Genomic DNA, 14,778 nt, shown 5'->3' on the forward strand with positions numbered 1-14,778 from the left:
CAAGTCCCTCGTGTCCGGTGACGCTGACAGTGTGCTGGACTTAATCTTTAATCAGATGGGTCTTTTAATTATTTATTTATTTATTTATTTTACCCATTTAAGGCTGTGGTGACTGAGTGAAATGAGTCTCAGCCCCCTGGTCATCAATCATGTCATTTAGCCTGGACACAGTGTTTGGAAAAGGGAAAATATATCTGAGCTCATTCCCTATTTCTGTCACCGGATATAGAAAAGCTTCACCGTTATCTCAGTCCATTTGTCGAGCAGCAACAGAGAAGATATATTTTTCTCCCCTGGTTTGATATTTATAGTCCTCTCCTGAAATTGTGCCATTTATTATTTTATCACTCTCAGGGCTAAAAAAAAAAAAAAAAAAGTCTTGAAACTTTGCTCACAAACTTGATAGATACATGTAACCTGTTGATCCTCGACTCTAAACGCAACACAAACTCAGCTATTTTCAACTACAATCTACAAAAGAACATCCTCAAGAGATTATCAGACCTTTGAGATGACCTTTGAGATGATAACATCCTTTGATGATGCTTGAAGAGACACCTTTTATCTTGAGGACAAGGTCTGTGAGCGACCGTGAGAGTGAGTCCTTGTAGGTAAACACCGTTAAGATGAAGATATCACGCTCCTTCAGTCTAAACAATGATACAGGCCTTTGCAACTAACCCATATGAGTGTCTCTTGAAATAGCTACTGGGCCTTGGTAGTCATGGTTACCATACCATAACCAGCCCCTGAACTGACAGTGGTATATCAATGAGCACCGCTGTTAGTATCATGTTGAGGTTAAGGTTAGGGATATGGGTTAGTTAAAATACCGTAACTTCTTTCCTAAAGGTGTTAGCTACAGCTTTAATTCCTCTTGGCCAATAGGTGTCGAACTCACACTCACTCCAACCTTCAATTGCACTGGTTGCCAGGTAGCCTACGCCTATAGGGAGCGGCTAGTAGCTAAAGCTAAGCTAACGCTAACCGTATTTAACGCGCAGCTCTGGTGTTGACAGTAGCCTACCAGCTCACCGTTAGTTAGCATTAGCACAATGCCAATGCTAATGACAGCAAGATCTGGCACCCCATGAGCAACATGGTTATATTTGTTGGACAGTCATGGATAAAAGACAAATAAACTGCTGGTTTCCCATAGCCTATGGATTGAACAATGCTTTGTTTCGAGGAGGTTTAAGAATCTTCTGAAGATCGAACAGTTTGACAGATGATTATTGGTTCTAGCAACCAGGACAGAGTGGATGAAGGCGATATACAGGAAGTGAATCTTTTCTGGGTCTGAACAGGAAGCCGAGGACATTTGAGGGGGCGTTTAACTGTACGTTGGGCTGGATGCTGTCAATCACGAGGCTTGCGTGATCTTCGTGCCCACGCAGGAAGGATATTAATAGGAGACTGATTGTATATTTCCCAAGATACAGAGTTCCTCATTCATCTCGTTTTACAACCGATGTTTAATAGTGGCATCTTGAAGGCTTTTATCAGCTGTTTAAAGTGTGTTCCCCTGAGGTCAACATCTTACCAGGCCTGCCGAGCTGTCCTTTCAGATCTGATTACTGTTGTTGTTTTCATTGGCTGGTTTATTATAGTAAAGATATAAAAACATCTCCGATGTCCAGCACAAAGGTTTTCGTTTGGGATTTCATTGTTGTTGTTGTTTCTTGTGACTTTGGATACGACTCAGCTGGAGCCAGATCGAGGAACGCTAAAAATATGCCGGTGGTGAGAAAAGGCAGCTCCCACGTGGAGATAAACATACAGTAGTAGAGACATATATGGCACTGGAACGCTAGGTCCCTTTTCAGATCAGTCTTTTTCTTTTTACCCCTCCCCACTTCCCCACTCTGCCTGACCCCTCTCCTCATGGTCTAACCCCCAACTTCCTGTTGTATTTTTGGGGAAGGCTCAGTCGGAGCGTGAGAATGCTTTGAGGGCAGGCTGTCCTGACCCAGTGGTATTTGAAGCAACATACACTCTGAGCATCAGATACTTCAGTGTTTCCTCACCCACAAGTGAGGACACGAGGCCTGGGATTCATCGGGGATCATTAGGAACTTCTTACCTTTTGGTAAACGTCTGATTGACGAGACGATGCCCGACTGATTGACTGATACAAAGCGTTAACCGCCAAAACAAGTGGACTTGTTTTTCTCCCAACGAGGGTTTAATTAAAAAAGGAAGTGAGCAAAAAAGTTCTCACCAATTACTTAACCACAGGAGTTTAGCTAATGGCTTCCTTGTGTATGTGACTTCGTATACAGGAGAGTGGAAGCTGAAAAACACCGGGCAGCTCAATCAGAGGTTGAGTGTGTGTGTGTGGGAGTTATCATTACAGCGCCACAGCTGTCAGTCATCACATCATTAGATAAATGCCTCCCAGAGACAGAGGTAATAGGACGTTGTAGTGGGGTTAAGGGGCGGGGTGCTGAAGGAGACCCATGATTGGACGGTTTTTAAGTGGGATCTAACAGCAGGACCTCCCTGTGGTGGTTCATTCATGGTAAACATCTCCCACAGTGGATCTGGCTCACCTCCAGGACTCCCACACCACTGATCCTACAGAGCCTGACCCAACGTCCTCTGGCTCATCCTGCCTCTTGAGTGTTACCCCCCGTCCACCCCCCCTTCTCTTAAAAGAATAGTTCACCCAAAATTCAAATTGCACTCATTATCTACTCACCCTCATGTCGACTAAGGGCTGGGAGAAGTTTCAGAGTCCTCCGTGGCTTCTCTGAGTTACAGGGGGTCTCGGCGTAGCAGTGCATGTCCATATAACGGTTGCAAATGGATACCAACTGTCTTCGTAACAAAAAGACACACCAAAAAACATCCAAATGCCTCCATGCTGCTCGTATGTAATGTCCGTCTTGTATTGAAGCCCCAACATGTGAAATTGTCCTGAAAAAAATGAAATAAGTCTATATTTCAAGCTTATTTTTTAGTGGAAGCTTCTCGAAGCTCCTCTTCCCAGTTCGTCAAATTTGGACGAACTGGGAAGAGGAGCTTTTCAATTTTGGGTGAACTATCCCTTTAACAACCTCTGGAGCTCTCAGCTAGGGTTTCATTACCACCACAGTCTGGTTAGATGAATGGTTGTCAGGCTGATGGATGTAGGCAGTGGTGGTGGCGGTGGTGGTTCTTGTTTTCTGTGGGCGGCTGCATGGTGGCTCTGTCATTTTCAGGGTTGGCAGTTTGGCCACTTAAACAACAAACCCACACACACTTTAAACCCCCCCACAACCTCACCACACAGTGTGTCCTCTGTCAGAAACAATGATGGTAAAGATTGAGTCGATGTGATGTTGAGTGAAATAACACCGATAGCACTCTTGCATCAAATACCCACTTCTGTCAAACCCCACACTTCCAGGCTTTGTGTTTTGGTGGAGAAACCTTTGATTGCATCATCTGCTCAGGCTTCAGGAAAATAAATATATAACTCCTCCAGAGACACGGGCTTTTGACATCAGTTTTCAGAGGCTGGGCAGTCAAACTGACCTTTTGTGGGTAAAACGGGTGGTTTCTGCTTTTAAGATATACAGTGAAGAGCTCTAACAACAGACTTTATCCAGCGGAAACCATCAGAGCTTTGTGTTACCATGGAGACCTGGCATCTCACACTGAATGTGAGGTGAAGTTTAGATACTGTAGAGAGGGAAAGATAACAACACACAACACACTCACATATTTTTCTCTATATACTGGTCATTGAGACAATTCCATTTCCTATCTTAAAGGGATAGTTCAACATTTTGGCAAATTGGCCCATTGCCATAATCACTATAGTCATAGCAGTAGGTTTGTTACCTTTATTTGTCGGTGTAAGCTATTTTTAGAACGGAGGAGCGGAGCGGCGAGCTGCTCAGAGCTACACTATGGAGGCTAATGGAATTTCTTGGTTTCCCTCATCAAACTCATCAAATACAAAATCCCAAAACTCCAAAACGCTTTCGTGGACAAGTTGTGACCTGCACAATCACCACGCTATGAGATAATAACAGAACGTTACGAGATAGAGATGTTTTAGAGGTAAATTCATGCAAAACCGCTGATGCGCGTTGCGTTCAGGGACAGTTTTTCAGCAAGCAGACTCTGTATTTACCTCGAAAACGGCTCCGTTTCGTAACGTTCCATTATTATCTCATAGCGTGGTGATTGTGCAGGTCACAACTTGTCCACGAAAGCGTTTTGGAGTTTTGGGATTTTGTATTTGATGAGTTTGATGAGGGAAACCAAGAAATTCCATTAGCCTCCATAGTGTAGCTCGGAACAGCCTGCCGCTCCGCTCCTCCGTTCTAAAAATAGCTTACACCGACAAATAAAGGTAACGAACCTACTGCTATGACTATAGCGATTATGGCAATGGGCCAATTTGCCAAAATGTTGAACTATCCCTTTAACCCTCAATCTTAACCCTTAATCTTAGTAGCCCTCAAAACCAAGTGTTAAGGGATATTTTGTGATTTATAAATGGGACACCCCTTAAATGCAGATGCGTCTTCAGACTGTGGGGGGGTTTGGCATTATAATTTTTTTTAAATATTTTCGCTGTTAACCCTGCCAGTTTAATCATAAACCACAAAATCATCAACGGGTCCTTCAGGTCCATGTTTTTGAAATTGTTGTGGACTATCTGTCAGTTATTTTACGTAGGCTGTACCTTGATAAAACAACTACATTACCACCAAGCAAAATGGCCGTCTTGTAACTAAACGATAGCAACATGGCTTGTCCCAACCGGCCGGCTATTGACAAAAGATGAGGTAAATGCATAAAATGGGCCTAAACTAAGATAATACAATGGTTTTCGTAATCTTTATATCTCTATTAACAAATAAAGTACTGCATTCTAGGTAGCCCCAAGGGTGTACATTCAATAACTTTTCTACTACCTCGTGAATGTTGAAAAGTTTCTTCATGTTATTGCTTGTAGAGCATGTTTTTCAAAGCGATAGTCACCATATTGTTGAAGGTCATTGAAGGTCGTCTTAACTCTGCCAACCCTCGCTAGTTTTTTGCTAAAACTCTTCCTCCCCTGTACACAAACTGAACCACCACTCTGTCATTGTAAGATTTATTCTCTCTGGAGGACATTTTGGAACAGCTCCATTTGTTGGGGCCGACAAACACTGTTTTAGCCTGGAGGACTGGATAAAATGCATTTACAAATTTAACTGGCTTCATATGGGAAATAGTCTGAGCTGAAAGATACAGATTGCAGAGGCTGGTTTGTTTTAATCCAGGTTTCACCTACTTACCTTCCTACTGTAGTAAACTGCAAACAAGCTGAACAAAAAAGCACATATTTATTCTTGAAAAATGTCTTCGGTGAGACCTCCTGAATAAATAAAGCTTAACAAACCCTAACCCTGAGGACACGTTGGTACAGCCCCGTTATCGCGTCCATCAGACCTTCAGCTGCAGCAGTGTCATTACTTTCTTCTGCTGCTTATCGTCCAACATCTTCTCCTCCGTCCTCAGCTTCAGTGTGAGCCATCTTGTTGTGATTACCTGCCTCGTGTTAGCACATCGGGTGAGGAGGCGGCTTGGATCACTCATGTTCTGTCATTACGACCTGCACAGCATTACTGTAATTTCATCTGATTGCTGTGTGATTGCAATTGGACGTTTTCAGATTGGACATGTTTTTATGTGTTACATTTACCTGATGAGTCAAGTATTCATTAGATAACATTTCCTCCACTGGCCAAAATGGTTCTCACATTTCCTGATAAGACCCAGTGTTCAGCCTGTTAAGACAGCTATTTGTGGATGTCAACCTTTCCTTCCTGGTAAGTAAGTACGCAGCGTTTCCATGTACATAGTCTACACTTTTTTTTGCTTACACATTTCCTGCTAAGCCAGCCCTGAAGTCAGTCTGGGCTCCAAGTGGATTTAATTTATTCTCTATTTTAATTCAGTCCTAGTTTGGATCCTTCAGCTTAAACTAATATTGCCTTCGAGATACACCGCCGCTGTTGCTATTAAAGTGCTGGTTCAACATTCTGGCATCACTCATTAAACCAGCCAATCATACACTGATTACACAACCCTGCTTTGTTCTTTGGTCCCTAAATAACTTCTAATAAGATAGACTCTCTCTCTCTCCCTGTGTGCAGGAGAGAGCGAGAGAGAGAGATAAAGAGAGAGAGAGGGAGAGACACAGAAAGTAAGAAAGAAAAGCAAAGTCATCCAAAAATCTATTTGATTCTTTTTTTAATCCATTATCTTAGAAATTCATCATATAAAACCCTGAAACCTTTTATTCACGGTCACAGCAACCTTGGGTCAGAAGACCTTACCAAATGACTTGGTATACGTATTATTCTATTGAAAGATATGTGATAAAAGGAACTGTTGCTGCCAGGATTTTTATATTATTTTATGTTTTACTAACTCATAACAGTCAAATGATTAATCTAAAAAGTGTTAGATCATTTTGATGAGAGATAACTTTTGACCAATGCTCTAAAATTTTGACGAAAGTATACCTTTGGCGAGTCCTAGACACCTTTGGCGAGTCCTAGACACCTTTTGCGAGTCCTAGACCTTTGGCGAGTCCTAGACACCTTTGGTGAGTCCTAGACACCTTTTGCGAGTCCTAGACACCTTTTGCGAGTCCTAGACACCTTTGGTGAGTCCTAGACACCTTTGGCGAGTCCTAGATACCTTTGGCGAGTCCTAGACACCTTTGGTGAGTCCTAGATACCTTTGACGAGTCTTAGACACCTTTGGCGAGTCCTAGACACCTTTGGCGAGTCCTAAATACCTTTGGCGAGTCCTAGACACCTTTGGTGAGTCCTAGATACCTTTGGCGAGTCCTAGACACCTTTGGCGAGTCCTAGTCATCTTTGGCGAGTCCTAGATACCTTTGGTGAGTCCTAGACAGCTATTCTTGATAATTTGCTACATTCTTTTGATTAGTGGCAGGTAGGTGATCTGGCTGTAGGCCATATGAAACCTATTACAGTTCGTCTATCCTCAAAATGCCCTGTTAACACACAGCCTCAGTATTATTAAATCTGGCTTTAGTTCTGTTCTGCTTTACGGCTCATTCAGCCATAGCAGAGTTCAAGTGTTTAAGCAAATTCTGTTTGTTGAGTCTTATTCCTTTGGGTGGTAACAAACAAACCCACAGTGACCAAAGTGTGAATGTTGAGTGTGACAGCAAAACACATGTCATGCAAATCATGTAAAGGTGACACAAGACATACAGAGAGCTTCAAAACAAAAGCTGTTGGTGCTTCAGCGCTGCAGGCGGCGGAGGAAGATTAAAGGTTCTTTGTTTGCAGGCAAATCCTCTGATTACTTGAAGTAATGGTTTCACTTTGTAGCCATTCTATCACATGACAAACACATCCAATCCTATCAGTGATGGGCTGCATTTGTTTACTGACTTTCTCATTACATTGAACAAATAGCATCTGTCAGGGATGCAATTACACAGTGTGCATATAAATAACCAGTATACGTTTACATTGCTCACCAGTAAAGATGGAAGGTAATGGGATTTTTTCCCCCTGTCTTTAAGAATGTAAGAAAATTGGAAGACGGAAAACCCCATGGGAGGAGAATAGCTTAAACAAGACATTCAGACATTTGTTTGAATTGGTGTAAGTCTCTGTTAGTTCACATGGGTGGAGACCACGGCCTGTATCTTATTAAAACGAGCAGAGAGGGCAGTTTACCGCTCCTCAGCCTGAAAGGATCTAAAACCTGCAAATCCTCTGTCTTTGTGGGATAAATTTACTCTCTTCACTCCTCACACACTAAGCTCATAGGTCCAGAATCACTAAACACATCCCTGCGGCAACAGTACCCAGTTTAGATCAGGTGGTGCCAATCAAAGACACCCAGCGGATGTGGATTAATGATAAAACCGCAATACTTCTCGAAAAGGATGTACCCTCTGAATCGCATAGGTTCAAAAGTACATGTACAGTTTTATGTTCCTAATTCTACTAGCACATGTCCAAGTTTGGGAAACCAGACAGGAAGTAAGAAGTCAGATCTTGGAGGTCAAGGTGGGTTATGTTGGAGAAATGGGCAAGAGGACTGTACCTGGTGTTCCCAGTCAGGAGAAGTGAGGAGCTACCAACAATATTTGTGGAGAAACCACCGAGGTGCTGGACCAACAGTGTATCAGGCAATGCAGGTCAATATTTCCCACATAAATGCAAAGTACAAGTAGCAGAAATAGAAATATTACCGCCGTACAAGGACTTCAATATTGTATTTAGGTTGGTTACAATAATTGAATGTAGATACTGTTTGACCCCTGGTGGAGAAGGTCTGCTGTGGTGTGTGAGAACATTATGGAAGTGAAACCAAGGAATAAAAGACTTGTCACAGATCGTTATAAATATCACTAACTCCTCAGAGGAGTTTAAGGACATTCATTTTTTATCAGGGCTGAAATGAGTCCTTGTTCGTTCTTTAGGCCTTTCAGGGAATAAATGAACTGTCTGATCTGATACGTGTCCGGCCTTGTACCTGTACATCTTTATTATATTGGACGAACAATGCCAGCCTTATATTCAATGGCCGGGGGTTCTGGGTTATAATCGCTAAGTATAAAGTGTGTCTTTGAAGCCAGTTTTTCTGTGCTTGACGCACCAGAGCTGCATAATTAAGTCCGACCCCCAGCTCGTCTGCCTGGAGCACATAATCACCGTGGAGACTCTGTCTGACACTTCAATCCACAGCCTGACACTGGTGACCCCGGCCTGAGAGGCTCTTTACCACGTGGCAGCTCTGGTGCTGCCGTGTTTGCCCTGACACTTCACAGAGATGTAAACAGCAGAAATACACTTTCATTTTTGCGCACCGTGGCATGAATGCAATCAGACTGACAACATGTATCACCCTCGGACAGGCCGATTGTTTTTAAAGGCTGGCATTGAAATGGGAGATGTTACATTGGATGTCAGTTTGAACTTACAATTAATTCCTGTCTCTTTTAACCTTCCTCTGTGTGATTTTATTGTTTCTACTTTGACCTCTTGCTCTACTCAGGAGTGCTTCAGGGTCCTGTTATGGGTTATTTCGGGGTAGGTTCATTCTGAGGTTTCAGCTGCTTTGAATGTCGGTGTCAGTTTGCAGATCATTCATGATCTCCAGAGGACGAAACAATGCAAATTAAACAATGACAACAGGGGATGGAGTGGGCGGAGGGTAACCCAGTACAGCACGTATCGAACCCTACTGCTGACCCGCTGTCTTCTCTCTGACTTCACATTGCCTTCCTGCGGTTTACATATTTGGTTAAAATATTTTGTCAGCTGGTGGGTGGATTGTTGTTTCGTTTTGCTGCAGATTTTTATTTCTGGTTAAATCTGAGTTTTGTTTCAGTGCTATCATCAGGTCAAAGTGTGTCAAATACCTTATGGTTGATGACCAATACCCTAGCTTTAACCCTTCCATCATCCTCAGCTGCATTTTGAGTTTAACATCAATTAGGAAATGTTAGCATGCTAACCCTCACAGGGTTAGGGTTAGCTTGGTAAATAGAGTCTGACTGTCACACCCCAACCAAAAAACAACACCCCAACCAAAAAACAACATGCAGTCTTAGTTTCCCACTATAATTCAGGCCTATTGCGAAGGCCAGACTGAAATGTGCCGGTCTGGTCTGTGGAGGATTGCGTAAAAAAATCCACTTCCTGTCACTTAGCAAACCTTAACAACTTAACTTTTTTCACAATAACTTGAAGTTTTATTCCGTCTTTATTCTGCTGAAATGCAATGTTTACATTTAACAGTAACTCTCTGTGTTGTCATTTGGTTTGGTCACTGCGCACGCAATGAATGTTGGTTGGTGATTGTTTGGGCTACGAAACGTCCACTGGTTGGACTCTTCAGGAGAGGAAGGTTGCGTCTGTAGGAGCCTTGGAAATACAATAGTCTAAACTAGTGACTCCATAACATGACACACTGCGTTGTTGAGGCTCGTCGTGCTGCTGAAATAATAGTTGTGTATCTATATTTACCGACTTCTATGAGTGAAAGCTAAAATAACATTTAGTTTGTTTTGGTTCAAGGTTTAAGGTTTGTTATGAGCAAGAAAAGAAACATCTTTCAGAGCAGAGTGATTGTGTGGAAATGTTGCTGCGTGACTTTTGCCTCAGTACAGTACTGCATCAACAGCTTTGTTCTTTTGCACTCTCTTGTTGTCTCCAGCCATAGAAATACCCAACACCCCAACACCATCCCCCTCCCTCTACAGCCTACACCATCCTTTAACATCATCCCAGTGACTGTGTAAATAGCTTTGACAGTGGATTCATTCAAGGACATGCCGTCACCATGGTTATCATCATATTTCAAAGAGACACAGAAGAAAAGAAGAATAAATTGATGCAGTATGAGATATAACCTAGAGATTCCCCTGATCGGCATGTGACCAGGTTACCAGGGTTAGTTCATGAAGTCGTGATCAAATCAAACAAATCCAAACAGACCGGATTCTGGGAAACAGCATTGAGTCCTGCACCCAGCGGAGCTGTGGTTTTAACAGCTGACTCAGAGTTTATTGACTTCTTCCGTGAAAAATCGACAGACCAAACTTTTAATGGGACCTACAGCTACGATACAACATTTTAGTAACAAAACTCAGAGGTCCAGAGTGTTCAGACCTAAAACAGAGACGTTTTCAGAACCTGAGCTGGATCAGTTTTAGTTTGAAAGCTCTGGGGGTTTTTCTTGTGATCTGGACATACAGAAATTGACACATTTGGAAATGATAATATGAATGATAGTCGTAGTTTGACTTTAATATCAGGACCAGGTCGAGGATGGTGTGACCTCTCCTTTCCCACTAGGGTCACAATCTTTATAAGACAGTTTAGAGTGGTTACCAGCATACATTTGCACAGATAATTTCAATGAAGTTAAAGTTGAACCTCCACCACCAACGCTGAAAAGTTGAAGAGTCCTAAGAGCTCTTTTTGCATCAATGTAGTGTCTGAATCAGATCTGCTTGTCAACTCCAAATCAGGATTAAAACATGGATCTCCATTACTTGGACTCTTTATCATAGTATTATCTTGGATGGTCTATTGATCAGCAAAGTCAATGGTTTGTAGTTTCATACAGAACCTGGCGTGGTTTTACTAAACGCTCCCTTCATGCACAGCCTCTTACTGTTACTCTATCTTTCCTGTAAATCACTTCAGTTGATTTAAATGCACCACTGCAATAACAGCTGGACTGTGGGCCATCAAGGTCCTCTAGTAAATAACCTCATTAGAGAATATCCTCGCCTGGTAATAAGCCCTTAATCTTGTTGACTCTGGGGCTAATGGAGGCGCTCCAGCCACTCGCCCTCAGCTTTCACTTATCAACACTGAGCTCTTTAAAAAAAAAAAAAGAAGCTTTTCTTATCAACTCCACGCTCCAGTGACGTCGCTCTCCTGGGCTCGGCCCCACCCTGAGGGTCTGCAGACCCCACAGATCAGACCACCAGTCTCTCCTCTGGTGGTTTCCCCTGGACCAGGACTCTGTTTCATCTTCCAGCCCCCCCTCCCATCATGCATTCCTCAGTACCAGACCCCATGCAGCGTCTTACCTCCTCGGACTGACAGTCACAGTATGGGCCGGGGAGGGAAATCTGTTTAAAATGTTTTTCAGCTATAATTTTTCATGCTCATATGTTTTTGTAATTTTCCCTCAAGTGTTCCTGATACGACTCCCGATCGGAGGCCAGAGTGTTTATGCTCATATCATTATTGCTGTGTCAGTTATCAATGTATTTAGTATATTTTTGTGTGTTTTATGGCCTCAACCAGTTTAATTTTTATGAACTGTTAACAGCTGCAGACCCTGTGGTGGACTGGTGACCCAACCCACCTTCACCCAGGACTGTAATGGACTGGTTTAAGACTGGTTCGGGTTTAGAGTGACCAGAAGTCCCTAAAATTTGGGACAGTCCCAAAATCCAATGTCATAATTGTCCCAGTACTGAATAGGACTGGTTTAAGACTGGTTTGGGTTTAGGGTGACCAGACGTCCCTAAAATTAGGGACAGTCCCAAAATCCAATGTCATTATTGTTCCAATCATTTATATCAGAGCAAAGTCTGGAGTAGTTACTGACTGATAAAACATTAAAAATGGATCATGGTGGTTGAGTCGTCCTGCAGACAGGTCCCAACGGCTGCACACTGGCTGCAGCTGTTCCTATGAATTATGGCTGTTGTAGTTTTTTTCAAATTGTGTACAGCGGTGGCACAAATTGATAAAAGAATAATTTTAATTCCTTGTTGACATAGTGGCAGGTGTCCCAGCACCTGATGCAAACAAAGTGTTTTCTTCCACTGTGTTGAGACCTTTTTATATAGTCTATGGTTGGGGCGGGACATGGGGTAATGGGGAAATTTCATCCATTTTCATCTGGCCACCCTATTTGAGATGCATGGGAAAGCACAATCCTAATGTATCATTGATGTGTGAATGTGCATGAATGCTTGGATACCAAGCCCAGTATATTTGTAGATACCAACAATATGTTAAATGGCTCTGAATGGTCCTTGGGCGCCTTAAGAATCTAACTCTGTTTACCATTTACCATTTAATTGCATTGCATTTGGCACATTGATGAAGATATTTGCCTATTAACACTTGTTCTCTGAAGCTGTGGAGCTTTGAGCCTTCAGGGCCACTATCAACAGAAATAAAGTCAGACCCCGAGAACACGTCTCTCTTTGATCACACCGTCTCAGTGCTGCAGTGAACATTCACAAGCTCCCTGCATTCACACACACACACACACAACACACACTCGTTCCCAGAAGGAGACGGCGCGGCTCAACCCTGCAACAACATCATCACACATCACCGTTCAGCCGTGAAAACAACAATACACAGTGGACGAGGCCTCGGCAGCAGCTCTGTGGGTTTAAATAGCTCCTCTCTTCTCACAGTCAGTGGTGTGTGTATGTGTGTGTGTGTGTGTGGGGTTGTGGGTACTTTCCCCGGCGACTCGCGCCGAATGTAAACGACTGTGTAAATGACTGTGAGAGTGATTGGAGTGGTAATGGAGCCGTGGGGTCAGCGGCGGATAAACTTGAGCGTTGGGGACTGTGGGAAAACGTCCGATAACGTTTTTTTTTTATCTCCATCTCGTCTCAGTGATGGAGTTTGACCTCGCTGAAGCCAAGAGCAGCTTTTTATCAATGACACATTAAAGTAAACCTCCGTATCTGACCTCTGCCATTCGTCTTGGCGCTGAGGCTCTGAGAGCAGAGAGCAGCAGTGATGTCAGCTCCTGGGTCAGAGGCCGCTAATTATAAGTTATATGTGATTCATGTAGAATGTCAGAATTAAAAATGACGCCTTATTTTGGAGGGTTTTCCATTTCCTTTCAGCAGATTAACTCATCTTCTTAATGCTTCAGGTCGTTATCTCACAGTGGAAGAACATCACTGTATGATCCTCAACATTATAAACTGTAACCGATATACCGTAGCCAAGCAGGTAGTTGATGGATTTCTGATTGGTTGAAAGTGTCAAGTTCCTCTGAAATCAAATACAACAGGCACCAGAGGATCATGGGAAAGGGCGGCAGGCTGGTGAGAAACCAAAAGCCAAAAGTCACAAGTCACAAGTCACATTGACTTACTAATTGATTTTGGTTTGTATTGGTGATATTATATTTTTTGTCATTGTTCACTTTTGCTCTTTCATGTAATTTAGAATGTGTGCTTTTATTCTGAAACATTTCTCCTAGGTACCTTCGTTACTTGTTACTACAAAATAAAGTTTGGTGAATCAGTGCTTGGAAGTAAATGCGCCAATCTGAGTTGGTGATGTATCTGCTTGTGACATTAACTGAAAAAGAAGAAGACCAACTGTCCAAGTTCAAGTTTTTCTTCCAAGTACTTTATCCATCAAACAAAAAATTGAAGATCGAGATTAAATTTCACACAAATGGCTCATGACTCTTGACGTGCTGTCAATCACTCCCTCAAACTCTTCTGTCTTTATGTTTACAACACCAATACAAACCAAAATCAATTAGTAAGTAAATGTGACTTTTGCCTTTTGGTGCAGTAATAAAAAGGTTTTATTGATACTTGTTGAGTTGAGATCGTCACCTGCAGCGGATGAAACACAGATGGCAAGGCAAGGCAATTTTATTTGTATAGCCCATTTTTACAAACAGTTTGTCTCAAAGGGCTTTACATAATGGCATCATAACAACATCCTCTGCCCTTAGACCCTCACATCAACCGAGGAAAAACTCCATAGAAAGAGATCCTTGATCAAACTATTGACCTCAGCTCTCTGCTCTGACAACTCTGTTAGAAACTAGTTAGAGAGCTGTTATACAATCCATAATAACCAATGTTGTATAAAGTACTTGGATTCAAGTTTATTCTTGAAGCAATTTTACCAAATTTTATGAAATTCCCTCAAGAAGCTCCACATATCACACTCACAAGATAAAAACTCGTCTCCATGACTTTGACCTTCGACCACCAAGACTCTATTGAATTCCTCCATTTGTCCAAAATGTGGACGTCTTCCGCCAAATCTTTATAAGTTCCCTCAGGGCATTAGTGAGATAGAACGATCAAAAGGCCCCAAAAAACTGCGTTTGCTGAGGTCACCACGCTCGTGGCCCTTTTGACCTTTGATCCCTAAAATCTAATCAGCAGAGACAGTTGAGAAAGGAGACGGCGCATTTGGACTCATTTCCTGTATCTTTTGTGTCACATGACGGTTCGTCTCGTCTCCGACCCGTCAGGAGACACGGATC

The sequence above is a fragment of the Trachurus trachurus genome (assembly GCF_905171665.1).
Source record: "Trachurus trachurus genome assembly, chromosome: 18".
Lineage (NCBI taxonomy): Eukaryota > Metazoa > Chordata > Actinopteri > Carangiformes > Carangidae > Trachurus > Trachurus trachurus.